We start from the raw sequence: 13,696 nt of genomic DNA, 5'->3' as shown, positions 1-13,696 counted from the left end.
AGGAGAGAGCAGTGGATGTTTCTACCTTGACTTCAGCAAGGCTTTTGACACTGTCTCCCGTAAGATTCTCATTGGTAAGCTCAGGAAGTGTGGGCTGGATGAGTGGACAGTGAGGTGGATGGAGAACTGGATGAAGGACAGAGCTCAGAGGGTTGTGATCAGTGACACAGTCCAGCTGGAGACCTGTAGCTTGTGGTGCTCCCCAGGGGTCCATGCCGGGTCCAGTCCTGTTCAACTCATTCATCAACGACCTGGATGAGGGGATACTCTGTTTGCTGATCATACAGAACTGGGAGCAGGGGCTGATACCCCAGCAGGCTGCGCTGCCATTCAGCGAGACCTGGACAGGCTGGAGAGTTGGGTGGGGAGGAACCTGATGAAGTTCAGCAGAGGCAAGTGTAGGGTCCTGCACCTGGGGAGGAACAACCCCACGCACCAGCACAGGCTGGGGCTGACCTGCTGGAAGGCAGCTCTGCGGAGAAGGGCCTGGGAGTGCTGGAGCACAGCAAGGTGCCCATGAGCCAGCAGTGTGCCCTGTGGCCAAGGCGGCCAGTGGGATCCTGGGGGGCATTAGAGGAACGTGGCCAGCAGGTCGAGGGAGGTGATCCTCCCCTCTGCTCTGCCCTGGTGAGGCTGCATCTGGAGTGCTGTGGTCCAGTGCTGGGCTCCCCAGTTCAAGAGGGACAGGGAACTACTGGAGAGGGTCCAGTGAGGGCTGCAGAGATGGTGAGGGGGCTGGAGCATCTCCCTTCTGAGGAAAGGCTGAGGAAGCTGGGCCTGGAGAAGAGAAGACTGAGAGGGGACCTTATCAATGTCTACAGATATCTTAAGGGTGAGTGTCAAGAGGACGGGGCCAGGCTCTTTTCAGCAGTGCCCAGTGACAGGACAAGGGGCAACAGGCACAAACTGCAACAGAGGAGGTTCCACCTGACTATGAGGCAGAACTTCTTTACCTTGAGGGTGATGAAGCACTGGAACACGCTGCCCAGAAAGGCTGTGGAGTCTCCTTCTCTGGAGACATTCAAAGCCCACCTGGATGGATTCTGTGCAACCTGCTCTAGGAGAACCTGCTTTAGCAGTGGGTTGGACTAGGTGATCTCCAGAGGTCCCTTCCAATGCCAGCCATTCTAGGATCCTGTAATCATTATGCGTGGTGGAGCCCTGCTTTCCTGGAGATGGCTGAACACCTGCATCCCCATGGGAAGTGGTGAATAAATTCCTTGTTTTGCTTCACTTGTGTGTGCAGCTTTTGCTGTACCTATTTACCTAAAGAATTGTTTTTGTCTCATTTTATCAGACCCATGAATTTTCTCACTTTTACTCTTCCAGTTCTTTCCCCCATCCCACTGCAGTGGTGGAGCGAGTGAGAGGCTGTGTGGTGCTTAGTTGCCAGCTGTTTAAACCACAACGAGTAATATATTTACTCAGTCTTTGGAGTACGTAAATATTCCTCTTCAGTGTAACTCTATGAGCTGGTCTGGTGGATGGTGAAATTGCACATAAAACACGTGGTTTTGCACTTCCCTGTGAAAGGACTTCGACTTTACACAGGTCTTACAGGATGTGAGCTAAAATTTCTTACTTTTTCGCCTCAGTGTGATCAAACTTGCAGGGAAGTCTGTGTGCTCTTGACTGAAAGAATTACATGGTATTGCAGTAGCACAAACCAACTCATCAGTGAAACTGCTGGGGTTTCTACTGTGTGTGACAAATGGAGAGAACATAAGGTTGCTATGGAAGTGCTCCTTCGGCTGCTTGGATAAAACATAACCAGGCCTGGGGACTCATCATGCTTCCTGCTGTAAGCACAGGGGCTCGTGCAAAGCTTTCACTTTGAGCAGCACTATCTTTTCTGTGGTGATATGAGTCAGGGAAGGTCATAACCCTTCCTTGCAGGGGCACATAAACAAATCACTGTTGTTGGTGCCTGCTGCAGAAAAGTCTTCATCACAGCACCAGGCAGACGTCATAACATTGTGTGGTGGTCTCTGAGATAAGGGCTGCCAGGGGCTCAGGTAAGATTGCTATACTTTTTCTTATTCAAGGCTAAAGACACGTCATTGACATTTTTATCCACAGAATATAAGATCTACTTAGCTATGTGCAGTGCTTTGTTTCAGTAAGAAAGTAAATTGGGCTTTATGCTCATGTAGGATCATGGCAGGGGGAGTGTGTTACACACCTCCCCTGACATGCACGACTCCACCTGTCTTGAGTGGTACCTGGATCCTTCACCTGCAAAGGTAAAGCTCCCATTGACATTGGCAGCATCCAACCTTCACCCCCAAGGACCACACTTGCAAAGGTTCTTGGGATTGTGTATCATTTCCAACCCTTTTCTTCATAATTTTTAAGATATTTTGTTATTTGCTTATTTTTATTTTGTTCTAAATCATGGCTGTTTATACAATTGCTAGAAATCTAGAAATGATAGCATAACAACAGTTTGCTCTGTGTGTGTATGTGTATAAATAAATTTCTAGTCCTGACATTTTAGGAAGTGTTGTTACAGAATGCTGGTCCAGATGGGATCATTTTGAGCACTGTGTAAAATATATTTCCTTCTAGATCTAGCACATATGTTTTATTTATTACTATTACAATAATACACAATTAAGACAGCCCAAGAATTTGGGTTAATTGCTTTTCACTGCTAACTTGAAAAAATCTTACTTTTATTTTCCCCATCAGATTATATAAATCAACTCCATGATGTCAAACAAGATAGTGATTTGTCATCTTTTACCTCAAACTAATTTAAGGTACAAAGCAAAGTACTTGACATAAGTGATGCCCTGGCTGGCACAATGTTTAGACTGAGGCATAAAAAGAGCAAGTAGGGAGCAGAACACAGTGAAAACCATCTGACAGCTGGTATTAATTTAGTAGATTTAGGGGGTTATACCAAGTTGAGCCAGCCAGAGAAAAACTTCTCAAACTTCTGCTTCTGTGGGGATATTCAGTTCTGCTCAGGGGTGATCTGACTGAATAGCATGACTATAATTTTCAAACAAGAAGGTCTAATCCCTTCTGCTGCTTTTGCTTAATAGTGAGAACCTCTGTGCTCTTGTAGCACCAAGATTAGGAGCAGGACCTGTTCTCCTCTGTCCACGCTTTACAGATTACAACCAAGCGCTCAGAGTTAAAGTTCACAGGCATACCTGCTAGAAAAATGACAACCTCTTCCCATGGTATTTCTCAGGTAATTAATGCTTTTTAAATAGTTCCCAGCTCCTCCCTGGGCCACTGGCTCTCTTACCGCATCATACGTTCTCCAGGGAATGCAATTGACCTCAGCCATTGCTGCTTAAATATTCATGGGTTGACTGTTTTTCTGTACTATTTATAAATAATAGTGCACTGAAACAAAAACTATGTAGAGAGATATCAGGAGATATTAGGACTGCAGGATTAGGTGTCTGTTACATAAGGAATGCCAAAATGACAGTGTTTTGAGCAGCCTTATTTAGCATACACATTACAACATCATCTCTAATTATGAGATGACATACCTTGTTTCTGGCCCAGGCCTCGACCTTCTCCAGTACTGACAGCAAAGCTGTTCTGAAACCTCACTGAGGCTGAAGAGCATACGAGACTCCTTCTTCTAGGAACAGACTTATTTATGTTGCTTCTGGAGGTGTCTAACAAGCAAGCCAGAGAGTCCTGGCAAAGCAGGGCAGAGCCCCTGTCCCGGTCAGGGGTCTTCTGCCTCTCATCTGATGGGGCTCTTACCTCTCTTACCAGCTGATTCAAACCCAGCTTCTTCCAGGCCATGCAAGGATCACCAAGGCAGTCCATTGCTGACTTCTGCATGTGGTGCTTAGCACCTGCCCAACACTTGAGATCTCAACTCACCGGCCAGCCCAGGCTGTGCCCCATTGCCAAAGGCTGCAGGGAGGCTCCTGGGGCAACAGCTGGAGCTCTGAGCAGCCAAAGCATACGGAGGAAGCCTCTGGTGTGTAAGCTGCCCTAGTCTGGGCAGTTTTTTATTGGAACTGCAAAGACATTTTAAATCACTAAGTCTGATCCTTCCTTCCTTGTCCCGGTCTCGTGTTTGGCTCTGATCCTAGGCATGTTCTAAAAAGGGTTCACATATTTCAAGTGATTTCTTTTTGCCTGACTTCCTTCTCAAAGAAACGTAATTGTTTTGCCTGAAAAATTCCAGAAAGATTGTCTGAAACAGACATCCAGTATGGAGGACTTCAGCCAGAGCATTCCATCTGGGAAAGCCGAAATGGGGAGCGTAAGGATTTAGTTGTGTAAGCATGTACGGTTTTCTAGAGGAGGCTTAGTAAGGTAATTAAGCACATGGTCTGCTAGCAGTCACCTATGATGTCTTCTGAAAAGAGGAATAGCAGCTGACAGAATATTGGGATTGCTGTAAAAACAGTGGTGATGCATTCTTTCCATTCACATAAGGATTTTTGTAACACTTTATTAATTTATTAAAACCAGATAGCAAATCTTGAATAAAATAATGGCAATGATCCCAGAATAATTAACCACAGATGGTGAAGCCTATTTAGTTTAAAAACACACAAACGAGACAGGGTACCATTTGTTGTGACTGTTGCTGTCATCTCTGAACGTGCATGTTGACTTATTAATGATTTTGGGGCACAGTGAATGGTTATATCTTCCTGCTGTAATTAGTATTTGTTTTCAGCAGCTGTTGGATGTTGTTTTGTGATACTGAATAAATTATTTTAGATACAGGAAACATTAACTGCGAACCAACCGCTTTGGGATATATTAAGATCTCATTTAAAGCTGATGTCTGAATAATCACTTTCTCATTTTGAACTTTCAAAAGCAGAACTTAGTTTTTAAACCACTGATGGCTCCTGTTAATGTTTTGTGGTTTTCCCCCTTACAGAATCAATAGTGTTTCTCTGCAAAAGAAAAAGATTCTGTCACTTTGATGTTCTGCAAACTTTCATACTTTCCTAAATCATATATACTCCTCTAATTCCTGGAATGTGAGGTAATACACTGAGAAGGATTGTGAGTTGTTTGAAGTATCCTTATAATCATAACACTTGAAAATAAAATTGATCAAGTAATTAAAAAAATGCAATGCATAATTTTATAGGCCAGATCTTCCCCTCTGTTAGGGGCCAGGATAACTCTCAGGCATTCCTTCTCATCCAGGCTCATTCTCCCACAGATGAAGCCAATGGGAGCCTCTCTGCTGCTGCAGGAGTGGCACAGAGTCCGAAGTCCAAAAGCCATTCTGTGCAGATATTACAGCTGTGAGATCTTTATATAGCACACGGGACCTGCGCACAGCATTTCTGGATGTACTGAAAATGTGTAAACTGATGTCTGATAGGCTTCAAGTACTTCAGAAGGATGTATGTGATGTGGCTCTGGAGGAACCAAGTGGCAAGGGAATCACAGAGATGAAGGCACAACAAGTAGGAATCAACTGAAAGCTATTTTTTTGCCTATGCAGACCATCTTAGATTCTCTTGGTTGGCAGTACCCAAAGCCAATTCTATAAGTTAATTTGTTCCTCTTAAGATGCATAGACTGAACAGGCCTTGGAAGGTCCATGGTCCTTTTCACCGTAGAGGAAACCTAGGTAAGCCTGTTAGACTGGACAGCTACATTTTAGGTGACTGTAAACAAAATGAATGTCACCCAACACAGAGTTGTTCCACAGCTTTCCCTCATGTAGTCTGATTATCATATGTTGTTTTGTTCAGCTTGAAGGGCAAACGAGTCTACTCTTTTTATGTACCTTTGGGAGACACAGACTGATTTGAGCAGACAGAGTACTTGATATCCTGTGCTTTCTACCCATGTACAGTGATGTCAGTATACTACATTTCTGTATTGCATCCTATTGTGTCTTTCATAATACATGAAAAGTAATAACTGAAATGCAATTTTTTTCTATTTACAAAACATCTATGGATATGAAATGTAGACAGTGCTCCACAGCTATGATTATCCGTTTCTTCAGTATTTAGACTACAGCTAAGAGCAAATGACATCTCTATTTGGTTGATGATAATTAGGACTGTACCAAATTTTCTTGTTTATGATTTTGCTCAACAAGATAGGTAGCCTTCAGACAAATTGATGTCATAAACAAATCGGAAGCAGGGAGCTTTCATCTGTTCTCTATTTCAAGAAATCAGAATGATGGCTGATGTATTTCAATGACTACCAGGAAGTATTGCACATAACTTATCCTAAATATTTTAGGAACCAAATAGGCTAGACGTCTCTCATAATTCTGAGGGTCATACCACATCTCTTGAAAGAAGATTAGCTGTACGTGCTCATTAAGTCCTATAATATTTCATCATCTGTGGGAGGCAAAGGGTCAAGAAGGTTTGTGGTAGATTTTGACATAATTTAATTTGCAAAAAATGGAAGTAGGCTACTTTGAACAAAAGCTCTTATTTCATAGTTACAAATATTTTTCAATAATTGCTCCATCTCAGGCTATATCTACACGGTAGTTTCGATAAAAGTCTCCACGTATAGACTGTGTGTGAAGCAAATATGCAGTTTTCTTAGTCAGAAGTAACAGGAAAGCCCTGGCTGTGCCTGGACTTTAATGTGCCAGTTGTCCTGGGTGGGTAAGGATAGTATGACTGGCTTTATCCTCTGATGTTCATCCCCTAAATCCCCTCCAAAGAACGGATTGGCTTTCAAACAACCAGCTAAAATAAAATCTGAGACTAAAATAAAAATTATGCCTGGTAATGTGTCCTCCAACACACAGATTACTTCAGGAACAACCTTCCCTGCTTTGGCAGCTGGGGAACCCCCAGTGTCTCAGTGCCAGTGCACATGTTAACTAAGTGGTACAAACCTGTTGTTACTAATGCTTTCTGGTGAAACTGCCATTGAATGTGGTTAGAGACAGCTGATAAACACTGAAGAAAACCTGGATAGTTCTCTTAAATAAGAGGCCTTATTTCTACGTAGAAAATAGGACAATGAGTTATGGCCCAACAGATCACTTCCTGCAAAATAGCAGTTGGTTCAAGTGGACTTTGAGGACAGAGCTAAAGCTGTACCAAAATTTTTTTCTTTAAAATGCCAACAAACCCCATAAACAGAATATTTTCAAACTGAAAAGGTTAAGTAAATTTCTGCTGGATTACTTTTTTATTGCAAAATACTATTCATCACAGTAATACATTGTGAATAAACATATTGCTATAAAAATTCTGTGATTAGAAGTTAGGGGAAAAAAGTTGTTTATACTTTCCTCTCAATGTGTTTTGAAAAATATAGCTTTGGAATTTAAAATCTTGAATTCTTCTGGCCAGAAAGACAGTATGTTTTTAGTAAAGGAAAGATACAGGATTTATAAAATCTGTAGCATACATATTTTAACAAATTGATGCTGGAAATTACGTAGCTGCAAACTTAAAGCTTTGGAGATTTACTTAACTCAAAATATAAATAAGGACAAAATTTTGGCCACTGAACGCAGATATGAAGAAAACTACATTACTACATGGTGATCTAATCAGTACAGAAGACCTCAGCATGGAACCCAGTGTACCCAGACATGCTGTCTTTAAAAATAAACTTATAAGTCTTACAATTATAGATTGGTCAACACTCCACTCAGAACTGATCCACACAGTCATAAAATTTTTCTAAGCTTTGCACATGCGAGCCCAAAATGGAAGGTCGTTATTGAATAATGCCTTCATATGAGAGAACTCAGGCAGTGCCAGAGAAGTCTCGTAGTCCTTTTCATGTCTCTTCAGTCTTTGCTTATTTTAATTCCACTGCTCTATTTTAAACATGAGATTTTTCATGAGATTTTTGAGAAAGAGTATTTTTCTTAATGCTACTATTTCCTTACTAAATTCAATTGTTACATCTGAAATTTTCCTTTAAATGGAAAAGGCTTTTGTCTTTGCAGTGCAGGTTAATTATATGGAATTGTCTCTGTCTTGCTTTTATAGTTGGTAGTGCTGAAGGAAAAAACTCTTATTTTGCAAAAATAAGACTGTTCTAACCATCAGACAAACTACCTCCAACAAATGAACATTTTTTTTTTTTGGGGGGGGGGGAGGAAAGCAAAAAGCTAATATTTTTCAGATATAAAAAGTTGCCAAAGCTTGTAAAAACTGTCAGTTTGTCAATTTTTTAATGAGCTCACCCTTAAATGATGCCTTTTCAATAGCCCTCATCACCCTGCAAGCATAGTCATCAGCTGTGTCAGCTCTTACTATACTATTATGCTTGTGCTTCTCATTTTGGTAGCCTTATTAAGGGTACCTAGAAAATGCGTCCTGCAAAGGCTGCCCAAAGCCTCTAAATTTTCAGAATCAGTTCAATTATTCATGAATGAAATTCAGGTTTGCAAAAGTTTTTTTGGCAGTTAGGAGCCTTGAATGACTCCAGGCTAGCTCAAAGCAAGAGAAAAGACCACTCTGTAATTGCCTTGTTTTTTAAGTGTTTATCACTAACATTGCTTAAAATGGGTTATTAAGCAAGATGAATTTTTGCTTTGACCTAGTGCTCATGCCAACATCCGGTGTAGTTCCGTGCTATGCAGCGTAACTAGCTCAGATCTTAGGAGCATCATTTTAACTCTTCCTTTCCTGTTTCCCTGCTTCTGTTTTGCTTTTGATTCTTAGCATAATTTGGTGAAAACTAAACCTTTGTTTTCCTGGCTTTCTATGACACACAAGCTTTGAAGTCACTTCTAAAGTGCTAATTAACCTTTCACATTGCTTTTGAACTCCTAGCGTGATGTAAGAATTTTCTAATTGTTTGTAAGGCCTATTTTGGAATTGCTGAGCTGGGGTCAGGAGGAGTTGTAAATGCTTGGCACCATGGAAAACCTGCAGATTTCATAGCCAGTAAATAAGGATTAATGATGTAGATACTCAGCGGAATGATGGGATTCTCACTGCATGCATAATGATGCTATTGAAATAGGTGTGTGAATAAAGTACCCAAACCACCTTTAAAAGGTATGTCAGAAATGACCCTGAGAAATCAGATGACTTTCCCAAGGCCACAAAGAAAGTCTGTAGGAATATCAGGAATAGTTCTTAAGTCATCTGACAACTGGACACTGTTCCTTAAAAATGGGAGTATTGCTTTTTTTCCATGGAGCTCACCTCACAGTTCAGGTGAGTAGAGCCTCAGAAAATGCCTGAGAAACCATAAAATGACAGAAATCCACACTCACCCAGCTGACATGGTTCTTCTTAAGCCCCAGGCTAATAGATGCAGATAATTTATACTTCATACACATGGGTCTCCCCTCTTCTTCCAAAGAACACTGTAAGCAAAAAGATTGCTGTTTTTTTAGCTAAATCTTACAAGATTTGAGCTTGTGCATTTCATATCTAAGCCCTGATCTTCCCTTGGATTTAACACTTCTCACCTGTCTCTCAGGAATCAAGGGACAGCTAATCTACTAGGCAGAAGAGTGCAAAGTTTTTGCTCCAGGGATGATGGAAAAATTTGCACGTGTGCATGCATGCATGTGTGTGTGCTGAAAGCCCTTATGCCGTGCAGCTAAGGGCCCGCTCTCTGAGGTGCACAGCTTTGCAGTCTCTGAAGCCTGTGATTTGGTGGTCTGTAAGACTGTCCTAATGACCAGCCTGTCACAGTTAGTCATGTCACATCCCTTGACATGTTTCTGTTGATGAGCTAAACCCCATCAATGGGAGCCCCTTTTGCATGGGAAGGGTTTACTATGACCAGTAAAGGGCGCAAGACTTTGCTTAGGCTGAGTGGTCTGGGTTTTTTTTCAGTGGCCTCATGTACTTCTTCCTTGGAATGATAGCTACTGTTGAGTAATTTTGGTTAATGATGCACTGCAATTTCTCCTGTTAGAGAGAGGCATTTTCCTCCAAAACGATTCAAGCCTATAATCTCTTTGCCATGCTAATGATACTGCTTAGGGCTCAGGCTGAGTGCAATGGCATTGCTAAAGAAATTTTAGGCAGAGGTGGAGGACCCAAACTACTAGGAATACCAGCAAACTGTGGAGTGTACATAAGGTTTTGTAATTCTCTTTGCATGAATGTTAGGGTAGCACTTTGGATCAAGCATTCCACTTTAGAGCCAACTCTGAAAACATGTGAAGAAGAACGTGGGATAGGTCCTTCCTCTCAGGCTGGAGGCAATGGGCAGAACAGTTTGACTGAAGGAAGGTCATAGTGGTGGCATTAAGGATTCAGCTGCAGGCGAAAACAGGGTGCAAAGCAGGGCTGCAGGATGCTCGCCTGTGCAAGGGGGAGGCATGAAGGGCAGGAGTGGGAATGGGAAGGTGCTAAGGGGGACCCTGACAGTAAGAGTGAGAAGCTGAGCAAAGTAAAAGGTGAAAGACGGTAAGGAAAATCAGAAATTGAAAGACCTGGCTGGGGAGACACCAGAGGGTTGGGACCGTGGGCATACTGTGTCGTAATGGCACTTCTGGGAGACAGCCATCTGGCTGCAGCTTGCCTGCTGGAAGCTGGTGTGTCTGCCATAAAGGCTTTTGACAGTGAAGGTTATAACTATGAAAAGCCTTGTAGAGAGGTAAGGCCTCCCTGCTTGCCTTGAGAGGTCTGTATCAACTTGTTTATCTGGTAGCTCTATGGGACAAGCAGAGTGAAGGCCCCATTCTGCAGAAGTGGTAAAACCTGCAGTCTGGCTATGACCATGAAGTAGTTAAGATTTTGAATCCAAGGTCTAGAACAGAGTTTGTGTGCTCCAGCTTGGAATGTGAAAATAAATATTTATAAATTAATTTCCATTAGGAAGGGAAGAGCCTGTAGGCTGAAAGCTTTGGATGTCAAGCTTGCAAACAACCTTTTAACTTGCAGTTAGCTCTTGTCATATGATTTCTCCTAATATAATATGTTTCCTTGGGAACTAATTGCATGATCTGAAGCAGTATAAACTTAGGACATAACAAAGAAAAATGCAGAGGTACTGAGTTGCTCACAGCTCTGATCTTGTAATGAAGACGTTGTATTATTATTTGCAAAACAACTGATTCATTCAGAGATGCTTGTCATTTGGAATATGATGCACCGTATGTTCTGTGTTTCAGTTTCTATCATTTCCATTGCACCGCTTCAGTTGTATTTGGTTCATTAAAACTTGTATTCTGCTTACACTCCATCAGATTTTTTTGTTGCTTGTCTACACAAAATATTCAAAGTAGTATTTTGAAGGCAGCTGTAAGCCAAATCACTGATAGCAAGAATAAGACCTGAGATCGCATAAGCCACCATCCTCAGGATTTTCAGCCAGGGTGAATGATCTGACTTTTGTGTGGTTAAAAACTTTACTGATCCAGCTGCCGCTGGAGTCAGCAGGAGGCTTTTCCAAAGAGGGTTGCAGAGGGCCCTCTGCCGTCTTTAGGTATTGGTCTTCATGATGAAGGATTTTATCTCTTAAACCAGAAATTAGAAGAGCACTTTGATTTTGATTGAGTAAAACCATAATGAGAAGGGCTGCTGGTTTTGAGACTGCTCTGCTTGATCCAGCTTTTGTGTGGGAACTACCAATCCGTAAAGTAGCCTGCATTTAAAATAACTTCTCTTCATAGCAGGAGCTTGGCTGTTGCTCCTGTGTGGTTGTGCAAGGGCTGTGTTGTGCTGGGACAAGACCAGTCCTGTGTCCCAGGTTTCTAGGAGCCAGGAGAGAACTGTTCCTACCTCTCCTCTCCCTTCCCACTGCCAGGCATTCATCCTGAAGTGAGCAGAGAACTAGTTTTCTGGTAAAAAATGTCAGCCACTTAGTATTTGGAGCAACAAATCCATTTAAAAAATAAAATTGAAGTAAGATTTTCAATCAATAACTATTAATTGCAGTTCATTTTTAAAAGGTCTACTGCACACGCTCACCGTTTGCAGCATTTTAGCCAAACAGGGAGGTTTACATCTTCTTGCTGGCCAGGAGACTTAAAGCACAATATGTTACTGTTTTGTTAAACGTACTGCTGGCAAACTTATGCTCAATATCTTTCTGCTCTTTTAGTTAGTAATTCTTAACTTTAATGATGATATCTAAATGTCAGTACTGTTTATTTTAATAGAGAATTCTGGCTGTTTATCCTTTTTGGTCAGACTCATAGGTATTAGAGGCAGAAACATATTGCTAGCTCATTCTTTTTCCCTGTTGCCCAAGGCAACTGAGGGAGGAAATAACGTCCCATCAGCATTAACTTTTATGCCATGACATTCTGCTCCCAGCTGATGTGGGAGAGTTTATTATGGTGAACATATGGATGTACAAAGAGGTAAAACTGCTGGGTCAAAGCCAGGCATCAAATGGGACTGGAAAAGATTTTTTTGCATGCGGTTTGGAAGTTATACTTCCTGTTTCCACTCTTGGCCTATCAAAAACAAGCCCATAATGGGGTTCAGAAAATACCTTGTGGCGTGTGTGCAGATGCCTGCTGTTGAAGTGGCTTAAGAGCGTATTGCCCGCAAGTGTCTTCCCTGCCTTACCACGAGATGTTATTGCAGGGACTGTGGGGTGAGAGATGTATGCTGTGTTCCAGCCACCAGTCAGAGCAAAGTTCAAGCTATTGCACAGAGGTAACCTGGGGTGGGGGTAGGTTGGATCTCCCTGACAGCATCTCTCTCCCTGTCCCTATTGCAAGAAAAGTAAACTTGGACTTGGGGCTGCAGACATCGTATGGGTAGGTGATATCTAAAACAATAAGGGAGGAAATAGGGCACTTTGCGTGCCCTGAAGGGCCCGAGGAGTAAGCAGTAAGTTAGGAATTGGCCTGTGTGATGTTAATTTGTGCCAGCAGCCATGAATCAGCAAATCCAAGAGTGAAAGTTGGTCCGTGCCATCCATATGGCTTTCTGGAGAATTGTGTCCCAACAGAACACACAGTGGTTAAGGGAAACCATTGTTAAAATACTGTTTTCTTAAGTGTGGTTATGCAGAACATTGTATTTTCAGAGCTGTACTTTGTTTAATAGTGATTTTGAGTGCGGCTTTTTGGCATTTGGCTTTGAAGCTAGGTACAATGGTCACATGAAATGCTGGGCTCTGACTTCACTGTAGCAGCCCTGGCTCAGCTGCCCGCTACACTCAGAAGGCTGAAGCTGTTTCATTATAATCCCTTCTTGCAGCAGCTCCATTCGGCTGTTTGAAGTCTGGGACTAAATTCTGCTATATAAACTTTGTAGCCTAAGGGCCAGTTTTTCCTTCTTCAAAAGGAAGAATAAAGGTTGCAGCACTGTAATGGGCCACCTTTGTTCCTGGCACAATTTGTTGTCATTGGGATTGTACTAAGCTTGTCTCTGGTGAAAAGATGCAAGAAAAGTAATACCTGAGGCGGCTTTCAAACCGTGATTTCCAAAAAAATATTGAGCCTGTATTTGGACTGATCCTAGGAGATGTTATTTACTGCTTAAATGCAAGTTTAACTGCCAGGGATTTGGGCTGGTTTCTGGGTGTAATTGTGGAGGAATGGAAGGTGCCAGCAACATACTATGAATTAGACTGGAAACAGACTAGATAAATACATGTACAGGTGCATATAGTCCATATAGGAGGCAGTATTGATCCTTAGAGATCTCAGAGGAGGAGGTGATAACACTGGAAGTTGTAAAAATATTTCGCTTTTGTGTGTTTGTTGAGGATATTACTCATTAGCAATTTGTTCCTGTTACAGTGCATCTTCTTCAGTATATTATTGCTCCTTGGGATGTAAGGGTGGTGGTGGTGTCCTGTCTTTGCT

This window comes from Falco rusticolus, chromosome Z (assembly GCF_015220075.1).
Source record: "Falco rusticolus isolate bFalRus1 chromosome Z, bFalRus1.pri, whole genome shotgun sequence".
Taxonomy (NCBI): domain Eukaryota; kingdom Metazoa; phylum Chordata; class Aves; order Falconiformes; family Falconidae; genus Falco; species Falco rusticolus.
Note: the sequence above shows the minus strand (reverse complement) of the source record.